General features: G+C 48.6%; 1 protein-coding gene across 1 annotated transcript in view; it reads left to right on the forward strand.

Moving 5' to 3' along the window:
• SEC62 (SEC62 homolog, preprotein translocation factor) overlaps positions 1–13,091 on the forward strand; it is a gene marked incomplete at its 5' end in the record, with an annotated part of 58,866 nt that overhangs the window by 32,827 nt on the left and 12,948 nt on the right. The gene's annotated exons all lie outside the window — the stretch shown is intronic.

The raw sequence follows: 13,091 nt of genomic DNA on the forward strand, positions 1-13,091 counted from the left end.
TGTGTCTGTTATCTTGTATTGTACTCTCCTAAGTGCTTACTACAGTGCTCTGCACACAGCACTCAGTAAATTCCTCATTCAGTCCTATTTATGGAGCGCTTATTGTGTGCAGGGCACTGTACTGAGCCCTTGGGAGAGTACAGTGCAACAATAAACAGACTCATTCCCTGCCCACAAGGAGCTTAAGCGTGGCTCAGTGGAAAGAGCCCGGGCTTGGGAGTCAGAGGCGATGGGTTCGAATCCCGGCTCTGCCGCTTATCAGCTGTGTGACTGTGGACAAGTCTCTTCACTTCTCTTGGCCTCGGTTACCTCATCTGTAAAATGGGGATGAAGACTGAGCCTCACGTGGGACAACCTGATTACCCTGTGTCTACCCCAGCGCTTAGAACAGTTCTCTGCACATAGTAAGCGTTTAACAAATACCACCATTTTAGAGATGGGGAGATGGGCGTCAATACAAGTGCATAAATTACAGATATGCACATACGTGTAGGGGCTGTGGGTGGGGGAGGAAAAAAAGGAGCAAGTCGGAGCGGTGCAGAAGGGAGTGGGAGAAGAGAAAAGGGAGGGCTTAGTCTGGGATGTGCCTTCGAGGAGATGTGCCTTCGATACGTCTTTGAAAGAGGGGAGATTGATTGTTGCATTTTTTGAGAGGGGAGGGCGTTCCAGACCAGAGACGGGACGTAGGCTAGGAGTTGACGGTGAGATAAGCGAGATGGAGGCACAGTGAGAAGGTTCGCATTAGAGGAGTCAAGTGTGTGGGCTGGGTTGTAGTAGGAGAGTAGTGAGGTGGGGTAGGAGGGGGGTAAGTGATGGAGTACTCGATAGCCACTAGCAAGGAGTTTTGCAGAGGTCGATGGGCAACGATTTAAGTTTTCTGAGGAGTGGGGTGACATGTCCTGAATGTTTTTGTAGGCAAATGATCGGGGCGGCAGAGTGAAGTACGGACTGGAGCGGGGAGACACGGGAGGCCGGGAGGTCAGCAAGGAGGCCGATGCAGTCATCCAGGCGGGATAGGATGAGTGATTGGATTAACGGAGTAGCAGTTTGGATGGAAGGAAAGGGCAGATTTTTAGCGATGTGGTGAAGGTGGCATCGACATGATTTAGCGATGGAATGAATATGTGGGTTGAGAGAGAGAGGGGAGTCAAGAGTAACACCACGGTGACGAGCTTTTGAGACAGGAAGATGCCGACTCCAGTGATGGGAAAGTCACGGGGGGAGGACAGAATTTGGGTGGGAAGATAAGGAGTTCTGTTTTGGACATGTTAGGCTTGAGGTGACGGGAGGACATCCAAGTAGAGATGGCTTGAAGGCAAGAGGAAATGCAAGACCGCAGAAAGGGAGAGAGATCAGGGCTGGAGATGTAGATCTGGGTATCGTCCGCCTATAGGTGGTAGTTGAAGCCATGGGAGTGAAAGTCTTCCAAGGGACTGGGTGTAGATGGAGAATAGGGGGGGACCCAGAACTGAACCTTGAGGGACCCCCACAGTTAGGGGGTGGGAGGCAGAGGAGAAGCCAATGAAGGAGACTGAGAATGAACAGCCAGAGAGATGAGGAGAACCAGGATGATGATGATGATGCCGGCATTTGTTAAGCGTTTACTATGTGCCAAGCACTGTTCTAAGCACTAGGGGAGATGCAAGGTTATCAGGTGGTCCCAGGTGGGACCGGGTTTAGAACCCAGGTCCTTCCGACTCCCAGGCCCGGGCTCTAGCCACCGGGCCGTGTTGCCTCTCTTGTAATACTGGAATTGGTAGTGTCTCTGTCAGGTGCTACTATTGTCCAGCACCGTTCCTCTCCTCTATCCTCTCCTTGTTCTACTAATTCTGGTCACTCAGTCTCAGTCTTTCAATCAATTATTCAGTCAGTCATATTTATTGAACACTTACAGTGTGCAGAGCGCTATTTCAGGCATTCAGGAGAGTACAATATGACAGAGTTGGTAGACATGTTTTCTACCCACAAGGAGCTTACTGTCTAGAGGGAGACATTAATATAAATAAATTACAGATATGTGCATAGTTGTCTATGGGAGTTAGGATGGAGTGAATAAAGGGTACAGATAATAATAGTTATGGCATTTGTTAAGCGCTTAACTATGTGCCAGGCACCGTACTATGTGCCGAGGTGGAAAGAAGCAGATCAGGTTGGACACGGTCCCTGTCCCACGTGGGGCTCACCGTCTCAATCCCCGTTTTACAGTTGAGGTGACTGAGGCCCAGAGGAGTGAAGCGACTTGCCCAAGGTCACACAGCAGACAAGTGGCAGAGCCGGGATTAGAACCCGTGATCTTGTGACTCCCAGGTCCGCACTCTATCCACTACGCCATGGCTGCTTCGCTAATCCAAGTGCAGGGACGACGCAGAAGGGAGTGGGAGAAGAGAAGTTAAGGGACTTGGCCAAGGTGACACAGCAGGCAGTTGGCAGAGCTGGGTTTGGAATCCAAGTCCTCTGACACCTGGACGCTGCTCCTTGTGAAATTAGGAACCTGGGTGATAAGCTGAAAGCGATTTGGTCTGGTGGAAAGAGGACATAGGTTCTAGTTTTGGCTCTGCCACTTACGTACTGTATTTTTCTGTCCCTCCGTTTTTTCATCTGTAAAATAGGGTTTCAAAATGTGCTCTCCCTCCTACTTAGACTGTGAGCCCCTCGTGGGACAGAGAGTGTGTCCTGATTCACTTGTGTCTATCCCAGTGCTGAGAACTGCGCTTGGCACTCAGTAAGCACTTAACAAGTATTATTGTCATCGTTATTGGGCGATCCCCAATAGACTGGAAGCCCCCTTGAGGGAGGGAACATGTGTCTCGACACTGCCGTCCTCTCCCAAATGTTTAGTGCGAGTGCCTAGATCTCAGGAGGTTCTCGAATTCAAACACAAAAGCGATAGTATAGGATAGATATGGGGTTCCTTCTAAACCCTGGGGTATTAAACGCTCACCCTGTTCCAAGTGCTGGGGTAGATATAATAATAATGAGGTCGGACGCAGTCCTCGTCCTACTGATAGTCTAAGTAGGAGGAAGACTAATCCCTATTTTACAGAGGAGGAAACTGAGGCCCAGAAAAGTGAAGTGACTTGCCCTTAGTCACACAGCAGGCAAGCGACGGAGCCAAGATTAGAACCGGATCCTCCGACTGCCAGGTGTGAGCTCTCTCCACTAGGCCCCGATGCTTCCGATTAGATTTGCAGCTCTCTGTGGACTTTCACCCCTTGCCAATCCAGAAGCTTCTACCTCTTGTCTTAACCGTGTCCAGCTCCCTCCGATCACCCCCGTCCTACCCTCTTTTCTCAGATTATCGCTGGCCTGCATTTTTTGCACAGGCAGACGTTGGTGGATTGCGCCTAACAAAAGAGCCTCACCTTCATCCGTGATTCTGTCACGTGCAGGGAGCCTAGCGAGTGAGCGTTTGGTGGAGGGCAGTTAGCTGGCAGCTCTGCTAGCCCAGTGCCCCACCCTGGGGAAGAGCCGGGCGGCTGAGTCCACCCTAACATGACCAAAATCGAAGCCCAGATTCAGTTAAAAGTACAGAAGCAGCGTGTCCTACTGGGTAGATTGTCTCTATCTGTTGCCGAATTGTACATTCCAAGCGCTTAGTACAGTGCTCTGCACGTAGTAAGCGCTCAATAAATACTATTGAATGAATGAATGGAGCACGGGCCTGAGAGTCAGAAGGACCTGGGTTCCAGTCAGCTTGTCTGCCGCGTGACTTCAGGCAAGTCACTTCACCGCTCTGGGCTTCAGGGACCTCATCTGTAAAATGAGGACGAAAATCCCGAGCTCCATATGGGACCTGGATTGCGGCCGACCGGATTAGCTCCTGTCTCAGCGCTCAGTACAGATAAGCCTGGCACACATAAGCGTTTAACAGATATCGTAAAACATTTTTCAAAAGAGTAATTTTCCTCCTTTTACTTCAATATTCTTCTATAATTTGAGTTATTCGTTGTCTTTTCCACCCCCCCACCCCTGAAGAAGAAAGGCATTTTTGAGTTTGTACAACACCTACCATACCTGCCAAGGGTCTTTCTGTAACTAAGTTCTCATTTCCCCTATTCAGCATCCCCCGCATCACCTTTGCAGTGGTGTGGCTCAGTGGAAAGAGCCCGGGCTTGGGAGTCAGAGGTCACGGGTTCTCATCCCGGCTCCGCCACTTGTCAGCTGTGTGACCGTGGGCAAGTCACTTCACATCTCTGGGCCTCAGTGACCTCATCTGTAAAATGGGGATGAAGACTGTGAGCCTCATGTGGGACAACCTGATGACCCCGTATCTACCCCAGCGCTTAGAACAGTGCTCTGCACGTAGTAAGCGCTTAACAAATGCTAACATTATCATTATTATCTGTACCCCTTGAACACTTGATAGTCACCCCACTCTCAGCCCTCAGCACTTAATGTACATACTCTGACCTTTGCCCTGTCTATAATTTGTTGTAATGTCTGTCTCCCCACATAGACTGTAAGCTTCTTGTGGGCAGGGATCATTTCTCTCAATTTTATGATATTGCCCTCTCCCAAGCATCTAGTACAATGCTCTGCCCACAGTAAGTGCTCAATAAATACCACTGATTGATTAAAAAAAATTCACACCGATGTCATTTACCTTGGTTATATCTCTTAACCTGTAACTCAATTTTTTCAACCAGTAGTATTCATTGAGCACTTTTAAGCTTAAATAAAAATAAATTGTGGTATTTGTTAAGCGCTTACTATGTGCAAAGCACTCACTGTTCTAAGCACTGGGGGATACAAGGTAATCAGTTTGTCCCACGTGAGGCTCACAGTTTTAATCCCCATTTGACAGATGAGGTCACTGAGGCACAGAAAAGTTGAGTGACTTGCCCAAGGTCACACAACTGACTAGCGGCGGAGCAGGGATTCGAACCCGTGACCTCTGACTCCCAAGCCCGCGCTCTTTCCGCTGAGCCACGCTGCTTAGCTCCTGGGAGGTACATTAAAGCTAGTTAGACTTGATCCCTGCCCTCGAGGAGCTTACGATCTAGTTGGGGAGACCGGTTCTAAAGATGAATCGAGAAGGCTTCCTGGAGGAGATGTGATTTCGGAAAGAGCTGTGAAGCTGGGGAGAGCAGTGGTTATGGATGTGGAGTGGGAGTTCCAGACAAAGGCAAGGACATGTGAGTTGTCTACACCTCTTAATAATGTTGGTATTTGTCAAGGGCTTACTATGTGCAGAGCACTGTTCTAAGCGCTGGGGTAGATACAGGGTAATCAGGTTGTCCCACGTGAGGCTCACAGTTAATCCCCATTTTAATAATAATAATGTTGGTATTTGTTAAGCGCTTACTATGTGCCGAGCACTGTTCTAAGCGCTGGGGTAGACATAGGGGAATCAGGTTGTCCCACGTGGGTCTCACAGTCTTAATCCCCATTTTACAGATGAGGTAACTGGGGCGCAGAGAAGTAAAGTGACTTGCCCACAGTCACCCAGCTGACAAGTGGCCAAGCCGGGATTCGAACCCATGACCTCTGCCTCCAAAGCCCATGCTCTTTCCACCTAGCCACGCTGCTTCTCGCCTCTTGCCTCCCCTTCCTCTCCTCCAAGTCTCTCTCTTACCCCCTCCGGTCTGGCTTCCTCCCCCTTCACTCCACAGAAACTGTTCTCTCGAAGGTCACCAATGACCTCCATCTTGCCACATCCACAGGCCTCTACTCCATCCTGATCCTCCTCGACCTCTCACTGCCTTCATCACTGTGGGCCAGCCCTTTCTCTTGGAAACATCTGACCTTGACTTTCACTCATTCAGTAGTATTTACTGAGCGCTTACCAGGTGCAGAGCACTTTCCTAAGCGCTCGGAATGTACAAATGGGCAAGGGATAGAGTCAGTCCCTGCCCTTCGACGGGCTTACGGTCTGATCCGGGGAGACGGACAGACGAGAACGATGGCGATAATTAGAATCGAGGGGAAGAACATCTCATTAAAACAATAGCAGATAAATAGAATCAAGGTGACGTTCATCTCATTAACAGAATAAATAGGGTAATGAAGATATATACAGTTGAGCGGACGAGTACGGTGCTGAGGGGAGGGGACGGGAGAGGGAGAGGAGCAGACTTGGCTGACATTGTCCTCTCCCAGTTCTCCTCCTATCTCTCTGGCTGCTCATTCTCCGTCTCTTTCCCGGGCTTCTCCTCAGCCTCCTACCCCCTAACTGTGGTAGACCCTCAGGGCTGAGTTCTGGGTCCCCTTCTCTCTCCATCCACTCCCTTGAACTCATTCTCTCCCACGACTTCAGCTCCCACCTCTAAGCGGATGATTCCCAAATCTACATCTTGGGCCCCGATCTCTCTCCCTCTGTGCAGTCGCATATTTCTTCCTGCCTTCGAGACGTCTCAACTTGGATGCCTCACCGACCTCCACCGCAACGTGTCCAAAACAGAACTCCTCGTATTCCCACCTAAACCCTGTCCTCCCTGTGACCGCCCCATCACCGTAGACAGCGTCACTATCCCGGCTTAGACTGTGAGCCCGTCACTGGGCGGGGATTTTCTCTCTGTTGCCGAATTGTACATTCCAAGCGCTCAGTACAGTGCTCTGCACGTAGTGCTCAATAAATACGATTGAATGAATGAATGAGTATCCTCCCTCTCTCACAAGGCCGTAACCGTGGCATTATCCTCACCTCATCTCTCAGTCCACATTTTCAATCTGTCACAAAATTCTGTAGGTTCGGTCTGCACAGCATGGCTAAATTTGCGCTTTCCTCTCCATGCAGACTGTTCCCACTTTGATCCAAGCACTTATCCCATCCTGCCACGATCACCTCCTTGCTGGCCTCCCTGCCTCCTGTCTTTTCCCCTCCGGCCCATACTTCACTCTTCTGTCCTGATCATTTTTCTAAAAAGAAGTTCAGTCCACATTTCTCCATTCCCCAGGAACCTCCAGAGGTTGCCCATTTTCCTCCTCATCAAACAGAAACTCTTTACCAATGACTGTAAAGCACTCAGTCACCTCTCTCCCTCTTTTACCTGATTTCCTACTGCAGCCTAGCACGTTCACTTCGCTCCCCTAACGCCGGCTTACTCACTGTGCCTCGGTCTCGTCGATCTCACCCCTAAATCCTTGTCCGTGTCCTGCCTCTGGCCTTCAACGCCCTCCCCCTTCATATCCGAGACCATCATCACTCTCCCCTCCTCAAAGCCTTTTTTACAATCACAGAACAACAACAATAAGAATGATTGTAGTATTTAAGCATTTACTATGTGCCGGGCACCGTACTGAGTGCTGGGGTGGATACAAGCAAATCGAGTTGGACACGGTCCCTGTTCCAGGTGAGACGCACGGTCTTAATTCCCATTTTACAGATGAGGTCACTGAGGTACAGAGAAGTGAGGTGACTTACCCAAGGCCACCCAGCAGACGGGTGGCGGAGCCGGGCTGAGAACCCTCGACCTCCTGACAGGCCCGTGCTCTACGTCGTGCCGTTCTCCTCCAAGAGGCCTTCCCAGACTGAACTCTCATCTCCCCTTCTCCGTCACCTTTCTGCATCGCCCTTCCACGTGGATTTGCACCCTCCGTTCACCCCCACAGCACTCGTGTACATATCTGTAATTCATTTTGATGTCTGCCTCCCACTCTGGATCGTACGATCCTTGTGGGCAGGGACCACATCTACCAACTCTGTTGTGTTGTTGTCTCCCGAGCGATGCTGTGCACCCAAAGCGTTCTATAAATACGATTGACCGAGCAAGAGGTTGACGGTAAGGGAGACGAAAATGAGGCGTAGCGAGTAAGTTGGCTTGAGAGGAAAAAGGCTGGTGAGGTATAGTGGGAGTGGAGCAAGGATATATAAGGAAAGCATTGTGGTCTAGTGGAAACAACATGGGCCTGGGAATCGGAGGACGAATCAGAGGACCTGGGTTCTAATCCTGGTTCCACCACATACCTGCCGTGGGACCTCGGGCAAGTCATTTAGCTTCTCTGGACCTCAGTTCCCTCGTCTGCAGAATGGGGATTTAATACGGGTCCTCCCTCCTACTTAGACTGCGAGCCCCATGTGGAACCCGATTGTCTTGTATCCATCCCAACACTTAGTACAGTGCTTGGCACGTAGTGAATTCGTAACCGGTAACACAATTGCTGTTGTTATCACAGCGGGGAAAGCGCACTGGGTGCCTCAAAGCCATCAGTGGTTAGGAGGTTCTGCCTGATGCAGAGCAAAACGGACAGCAATTTGAGGATTTTGAAGAGTGGAGAGCCGGTAGCAGAGTGCAAGCTTGTAGTCGGCGGGGAACGTCTTCCAGCTCTGTCGCATTCTACCCTTCGAGCGCTTAGTACTGTGCTCTGCACACAGTAGACGCTCAAGAAATTCGACTGATCGATTGAAGTCTGAACCAACGAGGGCAGAGCCTGGAGGCAAGGAGGCATACGAGGAGCCTGACGGAATAGTTGAGTTGGGATTTGACAAGTGCATAGACCAGCCTGTTTTCCCCTTTGGATAGAGGGGGTGTGAATTCTGTAGGTGTTATGAAGGAAGACCCGTGGGGGGTTGGTGACAGGCTGAACAATAATAATAATAATAATTATGGTACTTAAGCACTTACTATGTGCAGAGCACTGTTCTAGGCGCTGGGGTAGATACAGGGTAATCAGATTGTCCCACGTGGGGCTCACATTTTTTAATCCCCATTTTTAAAAATGAGGTAAATTTGCCCAAGGTGACAGAGCAGACAAGTGGCGGAGGCGGGATTAGAATCCACGACCTCTGACTCTCAAACCTGGGCTCTTGCCACTGAGCCGAAGGAGAGAGAGGAGTCAAGGAGAGAATACCAGGGTTTCAAGCTGGAGAGACAGAGGGTGTTGATGTCAACGGTGACGGGCAAGTTAGGAAATATGGCAATTACCGATGTTGTTAGCCATGAATATTTATAAAGCATTTGAACCTGTCTGATGAAAGGGTAGTCGTTAATTGCACTGCTGTTAATAATGCATTATCCCATTAGTCATGCGAGATAGTACAAAAGTTAAGATTTTAGTTGCAGATGCATGCGTGTCCTCACACATCGTATGGTACACGGAACGATGTTCGGGGTGATCGTGGAATGGAAAGCCGGTTGTAAATTCAAATAGATTTTCGCTTTGGATTATATTTTCATGGTTTAATTTGAGATAGTCAAATGAAAAGGTCAACTGTACTCTTCCTAGCACTTAATACAGTGCTTTGCACACAGCAAGCGCTCAGTAAATCCAGTTGAATGCATGGTAAATATGTGGGAATAAAACTGAAGGAAAAATATTCTCTAAACTTTTAAAACCATTCTGGAAATGGATTCCCTGTCAAGAATAGAAGTTTGCAGGCTTATAATTCTTTCTTTAACATTTGGAAACAGAGGCAAAATTTTGAGTGTACATGGAGGCTTGAGTTTCTGCTTTAATCCTTTGTTCAGGCAAAATGATTAAACAAAATCAAATGTTTTGACAGTCTCACACCAATACTTGCTTAGTTGTTTTTTAGTGAAATTAATTTAAATTAACTTGTGTCATGACTCATCTCTTCTGCTTAAGACTTTGCAGTAATATCCACAGAGTAGGTAAAATGAATAAGGAAATCTGAAATGAATGCTTGAAATATAAATCGAATTTCAGGTACGGTGTTGTCAGGTCAGAGGAGAAAGTTGGCATCGAGTGTAATACCTAGAAAGGTAATGATGTGAACAGATCATTTTCTCTTTGATCCTAGTAATTCAAGGAACTTACTTGCCAACACACCTTGGAAGTTTGTGTTTCTGTTTTGGGAATTTTCTTACGGCAATCTATGCTTTTCACTGACTTGCTGTGGAAACCCAACACGATCTTTTTTTCTTCTGATGGTAAGCACTTACTATGTGCCAGGCACGTTCTAAATAGCGCTTAGTACAGTGCCTGGCACTGTATTAAATACTGTAATGATTATCATCGCTGGGGTAGATACAAGCTCATCAGATTGGACGCAGTCCATATCTCCACATGGGGCTCACGGTCTTCATTTTTACAGATGAGGAACCTGAGGCCCAGAGAAGTGAAGTGACTTGCCCAAGGTCACCAGAGCAGACCAGTAGCGGAGCCGGGAGTTAGACCCCAGGCCCGTCTGACTCCCAGGCCCGTGCTCTATCCCTTCATTCATTCAGTTCATTCAGTCATATTTACTGAGCGCCTGCTGTGTGCAGAGCACTATACTAAGCGCTTGGGAAAGTACAGTACAGCAATAAAGAGAGACAATCCCTGCCTTCAACACGCTCACAGTCTTGGGGGGGAGACAGACATCAGTAAAAATAAGCACACATGAATATAAATACATATATTTGTGTATCCACTAGGCCACTCTGCTTCCCTTATGTATAATATGGAGAAACAGCGTGGCTCAGTGGAAAGTGCCCGGGCTTGGGAGTCCGAGGTCATGGGTTCAAATCCCGGCTCTATCACTTGTCGGCTGTGTGCCTGGGGGCAAGTCACTTCACTTCTCTGGGCCTCAGTTCCCTCATCTGTAAAATGGGGATGAAGACTTGTGAGCCTCACGTGGGACGACCCGATGACCCCGTATCTAGCCCAGCGCTTAGAACGGTCCTCTGCACATAGTAAGTACTTAACAAATACCAATTTATTTATATGCAGTGCACACAGCAAGCGCTCAATAAATACGACCGAATGAATACGAATCGTGTGTGCGTTGACACCTTTAATATGTGCCAGTGTTGCCAGGCTCAATCGATGTCGGCTGCCGTCTCCCCCGACGACTCCTTGGCCGTGATTTGGGAGCTTGGCGTGATTTGGGGCCATGGAAGGAAAAGGGGTCGCCACTTCCCAACTTACTATGGACATTCCCCATGCTTAGTACAGTGCTCTGCACATAGTAATCGCTCAATAAACACTATTGAATGAATGAGGGAGGGAGAGAGGTATCCTTGTCGGGGGAACCACGTACACAGCCAGCTCTTCCAGGAAGGCACAGTCGGGGCCAGCTCAGTCTCCCCCCTCCTCCTCAGAGTAATAATAATGGCCCTTGTTAAGCGCTTACTGTGTGCCAAGCACTGTACTCAGCACTGGGGTAGATTCAGGTTAATGAGGTTGGACAGAGTCCCCATCCCACCTGGGGCTCACAAGTGGGGAAGTGGCCATGATTTAGGAGCTGCGCTCCCTGTCTTGGGATATGTAAGGAAAAGGGGTTGCCACTTCCCAAGTTATAATAATAATCATAATAATTAGTATAATAATAGTCATAAAATTAAGTTATAATAATAATCCCCTTTCCCCCCCTTTCCCTCTGCTCCTCTCCCTTCCCCTCAGCGCTGTGCTCATCTGCTCGTTTGTGTATATTTTTACTACCCTATTTATTTTGTTAATGAGATGTACATCCCCTTGATTCTCTTTATTGCTATTGTTTTAAGGAGATGTACATCCCCTTGATTCTATTGATTGCTATTATTTTTGTTTGTCTCCCCCGATTAGACCGTAAGCCCATCGATGGGCAGGAATTGTCTCTGTCTGTTGCCGATTTGTACATCCCAAGCGCTTAGTACGGTGCTCTGCACATAGTAAGCGCTCAGTAAATACTGTTGAATGAATGAATAATAATTATGGTATTGGTTAAGCGATTACTATGTGCCAACCACTGTTCTAAGCGCTGGGGTCAATACAAGGTAATCAGGTTGTCCCACGTGGGGCTCACAGCGTCAGTCCCCAATTTGCAGATGATGTCACTGAGACCCGGAGAAGTGAAGTGACTCGCCTAAGGTCACACAGCAGACAAGTGGTGGAGTGGGGATTAGAACCCATGACCTCCGACTCCCAAGCCCGGGCTCTTTCCACTAAGCCACACTGCTTGCAAGTTCTTCAAGTCATGTTTGAGCCTCGTGTAGTACTGTTTTAGTAGCGGGCGGACGGGTCTGGCAGAGAGATTCGTGCTTCTGGGCATTCCCGGGAACTCAAATGCCTCATGGCCTAATAATAATAATAATGGTATTTAAGTGCTTCTATGTGCCAAGCACTGTTCTAAGCCCAGGGGTAGATACAAGCTAGTCAGGTTGGACACAGTCCCTGTCCCTTGTGGGGCTCACATTCTTAATCCCCATTTTACAGATGAGGTAACTGGGTCACAGAGAAGTAAAGTGACGTGCCTAAGGTCACCCAGCAGACAAGTGGTGGAGCCAGGATTAGAACCCATGACCTTCTGACTCCCGGGACCAAGCTCAATCCAAGCAGCTTGGCTTAGTGGAAAGAGCACGGGCTTCAGAGTCGGAGGTCTTGGGTTAATAATAATAATAATAATGTTGGCATTTGTTAAGCGCTTACTAGGTGCAGAGCACTGTTCTAAGCGCTGGGGTAGACACAGGGCAATCAGGTTGTCCCACGTGGGGCTCACAGTCTTTAATCCCCATTTTACAGATGAGGTAACTGAGGCGCAGAGAAGTTAAGTGACTTGCCCACAGTCACACAGCTGACAAGTGGCCGAGCTGGGATTCGAACCCATGACCTCTGACTCCAAAGCCCGTGCTCTTTCCACTGAGCCACGCTGCTTCTCCAGGGTTCTAATCCTGACTCCGCCACTTGTCTGCTGGGTGACCTTGGGCAAGTCACTTAACTTCTGTGCTTCCGTTACCTCATCTGGAAAAACGGGGATTAAAAAATGTGAGCCCCACGTGGGACAGTCTGACTACCCCGTATCTATCCCAGCGCTTAGAACAGTGCTCTGCACATAGTAAGCGCTTAACAAATACCATAATGATAATTACGCCATGTCGCTTCTCAACGGGAAGTGAGAAGGGCCTGGTAGGAAGTGCCCGGGCTTCGGAGCCAGAAGACGTGGGATCTAATCCCAGCCCTGCCAATTGCCTGTATTTGCCCAAGGTATGACCTTGGGCAAGTCACTTAACTGTTCTGGGCCTCAGTTTCCTCATCTTTAAGATGTAGCTTCAGTACTTTTTCCTCCCCATTACTTTGTGAGCTCCCTGGGGGACAGGGACTGTGTCCAACCTGAGCAACCTGTATCTTCCGCTGCACTCAGAACCGTGTTTAATGCGTAGTAAGCACTAAATAAATAAAATAATAATAACGCCTTCAGTGAGGCTGTGTTGAGACCTTGTATTTGTAAAAGT

Source organism: Ornithorhynchus anatinus, chromosome 1 (genome assembly GCF_004115215.2).
Source record: "Ornithorhynchus anatinus isolate Pmale09 chromosome 1, mOrnAna1.pri.v4, whole genome shotgun sequence".
NCBI classification, from domain to species: Eukaryota; Metazoa; Chordata; class Mammalia; order Monotremata; family Ornithorhynchidae; genus Ornithorhynchus; species Ornithorhynchus anatinus.